Raw genomic sequence first — 6,000 nt, forward strand, 5'->3', positions numbered from 1 at the left:
GGGGGGCTGCCCAAGGGGGAAGAAAAGGAGAGGCAGAGAGAGGAGAGGAGGAGGGTAGGGAGAAAGAGAAGGAGAGCAGAGAGAGGAGAGAAAGAAGAGGAAGAGGGCAGAGAGAGGAGGGAAGAAAGAGGGCAGAGAGCAGAGAAGAAGAGGCCAGACAGAGCGAGCTTGCAAGCTTGGGCTTAGGAAGGGTTGCATGGATGACGTGGCAGGTGCTGATTGGCAGGGTGACTTAGGAACTGCGAGCAGACACTGCGTCCAGCAGGGATTGGTTAAGAAAACCTTAGAATTTGGCACTCTTCAGCTTGGCGCCCTTTCGGAGAGGAGGGGGAGAGGTAAGGGATTCTGTGATGTTCTCAGAGAGGAAACTTAACTTCAGCGGAGAGTCTCCCACACACTCAACAGTTCAAGCTCTTATATAGGACATCATTCTTAAAAAATGATAACCTTAAAGATCAATAAACTGCTGATTTGGTATCTCATCTCACAAAGCTAGACTGAAATCTGTAAATATCCCACAGATAGGCCGATTATTTCTCCCATACTTGTATGAACCTAGAATTAGTAATGGTCAAGACCATATCCCCAAGTTCCCCTAATCTAGACCCTATCTGGAAGGGACGTTTTTGTATGACTTTATCTTTCCCCATTGCAGTAAAATACTTGAACAATAAAAATTGAATCCACCACTCCAGAAATAGCTGATAGATATCCAACTCTAACACTGCACTAGATGAATTTAAACCCTTATCAGAGAAATCTCCTCCAGATATCTGTAAATGAACAGAAAATTTCAAGTTCCTCTTTAAATGAGCTAAATGATATGATTAAATTCATTGGTCTCTTCATTTCAATACCACTGGCTTTACTACTTGCTATTGTATTAACAGTAATAGCTTGGCAGGACTGGAGCCCTACATGCAGAATATTTCTGGCCTTTACCTGTCTAAGCATAATAACTTTGTTTTATATCCTAGAGTGGCTGCCTATCCTATTATGAGTAGACCATATTACTTTTATGCCCCTTTTTTATTGTGAAAATTACCATCTCCTTTGCCAGCCAAATGTGCAGGTTCTGTATTAGGTCCATGGAAAGACAATCATTAGTTAATTTCTCAAGACTATAAGTCTGGGAATGGATTCTCTAATTACTGAATCTGTCACCCACTTTACATACCGTTTAGGGTCTCCATGTTTGCTCCTCTGCATGATAGGAAATTAACCCTCTCCCTCATCTCAGGACCAACTAATCTAAGACCTTTACATATTTCTTTTCAGACAGAATGATCTTTTCCATGTGTTGAGTTTATACCCCACTTCAACTGCTCTAAATTATAGGCCAAGCCATTGCCTATCCCTGCATTGATTATGCTCAATTTTCAGGTCAATGTGCCATTGGAATGCTCAGGCAACTGGCAGTAGGAGTCATCATACATAATATCACTCTGCCAAGGCCTAGTGTTATGGCGAAATTATAATAAAAATCTCAATGCGGAGATGGAACCTTTATTCACTAGCTGGTGGGCCGGGAGGTAGCCTGCAAGTCTGTACTCCTCAAGCTCCTTTAGGGGTTAGAACACACCTTTTATAGTTCAAAACCACAAGTAAAGCATGTCAGTACAATAATCATAAGTGGCTCTTGCTATAATTCAAAACCATAAGGAAAAATCATGATATTTAAAATCATAAGCAGAAGAGGAAGTGGGTCAAAATGACCCTAGTTGGGTAAAATTTAAAGAATGGTTATTGGGCTGGGTTTATGGCTCAGTGGTAGAAGGCTTGCTTTGCATGTGTGAGACACTGGGTTTGAGCCTCAGCACTACATTTAAATAAATAAATTAAATAAAGGCATTGTATCTATCTACAACTAAAAGTAAAAAATAGCTACTAATGTCTAGATAATCATTAATATTCTATGTGATTAGGATACATTGAACAAGTAGAGTATACAAGAATAGAAGCAAAAATTTTGTCATTTTGCATTGCCAATATGTTATGCTAAGCAATTGTTGGCGGGTACAAATGTGGGGTCTTCCCATGGGAGAAGTATTTCTTACATGACATGGAGTCTCAGGGTAAAATGGAGTCTGGTTATTGCCAGTATAGCTTGGCCCACACCACTAGCAAATTCCTATGATTAATTTTTATGGGAATAGGAATCATTATAGGTCTTATTGTGTCATGAGCTATATTTGCTCAACATCAAGTCACTCTCAAAAATCTCACAAATACCCTGGAAGTGCCTGCAGAATATACTGGGCTAACATGGTCCCAGATAATTATCTAGCCTTGGACTACTGACTATCAAGTGAAGGAGGAGTTTGTGCTGTAACCAACAAAACTTTTTGCACATGTATCAATAATTCAGATACAGTTGAAATCAACATAAAACACCTATAAGCAGGCAATATGGCTTCATTGATATAACAAGGCAACTGACCCCAAGTGGCACTTAGAGTAGCTGTCTCTTGATTAACTTGGTTTCTCCCTTGATTAGGCCCCTTATTAATTCTCCTTGTGCATATAATCTTTGGATTCTGCATTCTCGATATGTGAATTCAACTTATTCATGGCAGGCTGGAAGCCATTAAACTACAGATGGTAATGGAAATGTGTCTGCACATGAACATTACAGATGACTTTTATTATGGACCTTTTGATCAACCTAATGGTCCCTAATGGGAAACTTGACCTGCTTACCCCTCTTTGCCTCCTCTCAGCTCCAAGTAGCTAGAGCAGTCATCACCCAAAAACCCTTACAGCAGCAAGGGTTTCCTTGTCAGAGGGGGATTGAGGTAAAAAAGTATAGCAGTGGAGAGTGGGGAAGAGACAATGAAGGTCAAGAAGAGGGCAAGTATGAGAACAACTATTTTAACACATCCCAACATACTATAAAACAATTCTTGTTTCTCAGTAAGGATGTAAATTTCCATCTCTGGAAAAGTGACTGCATGATGTGTAATCTGGCCCATGCCCAATAGAGGACAATTGAAATATCAAAAAACACTGGAGAGGAGCTTATCAATTTCTCCTTCACGTCTTTGAAAGCAGGAAGGCTGTAAGACTGAAGTGGCATTCTTGCCCCTCCCAGGCAGACTGTGCTTAGAGTTCTGAAACTTTCTCTCACTGGCCTTTTTAATAGGATTCCTGCTGGCTGGCTTACCTCATTGGCATTTGCAGTGCTCATTCTTCAAGTCTGTGGAACATGAACCTGATCCTGACTCCTGTTGGTAAGTTTCAGGCGTTTATAAATGGACAGGGGACAAGCTGCAAAGTGTGAGGACACTGTGGTGTCTTCCTCACTATTTTTCTACCATGGTTTCACTAACCAAAAATTCAGTTACAAATGACTAAGAACACATCTTATCCATGGAATACAGATGACAGATTTCTCTAGGAGGAAATTGTTGAAATGGAAGGTCAAGAGGAAGCAAAAGGAGCAGGCAATCAACTGATAAAACTCTTTGATTACTTCTTGAAACTGCCCTCCAAACTGAAGCCACTTGGAGGGGAGGGAAGTAACACAGAACAATTAAACAATCAGCTCTTTTCTGGTGTTTGAGGTGAAAACAGAGCCACACATTAAACTAAAAGCCACAATGTAGACTGTAAGTGGCTCTTGAAACACAAGAAGAAGGGGAAGAAAATTCACAAAATTTCTATGAAAAATTAACTTGTAAATTATTGCATTATCAGTGATTGGGAGAAAGAAAATCTTCTTGGACTCTAGCAGCAACCTCTTCTAAAAATTCACTTTATTTTTCCTAGGCTAGAAGAATATGAACCAATTCAATCAAGCCAATAGTGAGCAGAAACAAGAACCCTATAGCTAACCATAATTTCCTCTAATAGTACTTGCTTGCAACAGTTTTCTCAGTTTGATTATAAGTGGAACTATAACTCACTGTCAAATATATCTTGGCTTAGATAATAACTTGCATGTTTTAGTTAATAAATTTCTTTCATTTAATAGATTTCTTGGGGGCATACGTAGTATTATCAAGCAGAGGTGTTGATTTATAGCAGTGGTTATCAAAGTCTAGTGTATCAGAATCACTAGATGGTTCACTGAAACACATGTGTCAGACCTCAATCTCAGAATTCATAATTTAGAAAATATTCACTTCTTAACAATACCTAGAGTGATGCTGATTCTCTTGGTTCAAGGCCCAAATTCTAAGAACCACTGCTCTAGTGTATTGATGGCCATGTTTGAGGCATTTAAAACAAGGATTCACCATGAAAAAAAAAATTCATTTTGAATCCAGGCCATTAAATGCAAGATTCTCTTATTTATTTTTAATTTTTAATTATTTATTTTTATTTTTGATTGACATGTTATATTAGTACATATTAATGAGCACAACACATACATAAAGTGCACACTCATCAAATGGGGGCAATTCTCGTTTCCCTCTCCATGTCATTTCTTCATGTTTGAAAGCATCCAGCTAGTCTCTTCTAGATTTTTCATAAAACATCTAATAGAGATTATGAACTATGCTGTGTAACACCTGCATTTATTCTTTACTCTTTTTTAGTTATTTCTTTGGTACAGGGATTGAGCCCATGGGTATATAAACACTGAGCCACATCTCCAGCCCTTTCTTACATCTTATTTAAAGACAGGGTCCCTCTGAATTGCTTAGGGCCTCTCTAAATTTTTGAGGCAAGTTTTGAAGGAAATCCTCCTTCCTCACCACACCCAGCCTGCAAAGATTCTTGATTGTTTTCCACCTTCCCTGAGGGAAAACATAAGTGATCAAAATTTTATGGAAGAATGTAAGTCTCTAAATCTTGATCACAGTCTTGCTGTCTATCATCACCAACTCTTAAATTGTAAGGCACAATTCTGGAAAAAAAACTATCTCTCTATTGATCCAGAATATGGCTGTTGTTTTGTTTATAGAAGTATTTAATTTATACATCTGTAAATTCTAAAATACTTAATTTAAAAAATGTCTCTCCAAATTAATAATTAAGGTCATAAACCTTAATGACAACTCTACTTGTCTTGAAATATGAAGAAATTCTCTGTGTTTGTTTTATTTTTGTGCATGATTTTCCCCCACCCCCAAAATAAAACTGAATTCTTTGAGGTAAAGAGTTATGTCCCTTTAATCTTTTTTTAATTTTTGTAGCACAAGGTATTATGCCTTTGGTATAATATATATTCAATGAAAACTAGATACTAGTTAAATTATGAATTAAGCTTAATAAACTATAAAATGCAAGAATGGAAATTGTACTGAATATTTACTATGTGTTAGACATAAGATGATGTTTTATGTCTTTCATTTCAGTTTCTCAACATAGATTTTATGTTTGACATTAATATTGCCTTCATATAAATAGATATATCAAAGCTCAAAAAATAAAGTAAAACAACATGAAACAGAATATTTAAATCAGTTATTTGCTCATGCTAGCTCCCTTGTGCATGCTTCACCTCTCTCACCTCCACTGCCTTTCTGAGTATCTAAGTAAACATCATAGTCATAAAATTGTGGTAAGGCAGCCTGACTTAAGGTAAGATTCTGGGCAAAGGCAAATTAATATGTTGCTTGCAAACATTTTACTCCTGATTTTATCTCACTCTCTCTTCATAGGAAATGAGTTTATAAATCAATTTAACTCAGCTTGTTATTTCCCTATAACAATAGGAAGGGTCAAAGTGTATGAAATATGCAATATTTAACTAGCATTTAAAATGATTAAAAAATTTCTGTTTAAGGAGAGATAAAATAGCACTCATCCAGAAAAAAGATATTACTAAAGGCATAATAAAATATTTGAATCCTTATTGATATTTAGAGGTATGTATTACTCATATATATGATATATACACACACATGCATACTGTACATGGACACACACATACACACACATAGATTAGAATGTATCCTCCAAATTTCTTCTTTAAGTTTTACTGCAAGAACAAAGAGATAAATCAATCAATCAATCAAGCAAGCAAGCAATATTCTTTGCCAGTTGAAGCAA

This window comes from Ictidomys tridecemlineatus, chromosome 7 (assembly GCF_052094955.1).
Source record: "Ictidomys tridecemlineatus isolate mIctTri1 chromosome 7, mIctTri1.hap1, whole genome shotgun sequence".
In the NCBI taxonomy this organism is placed as follows: Eukaryota; Metazoa; Chordata; class Mammalia; order Rodentia; family Sciuridae; genus Ictidomys; species Ictidomys tridecemlineatus.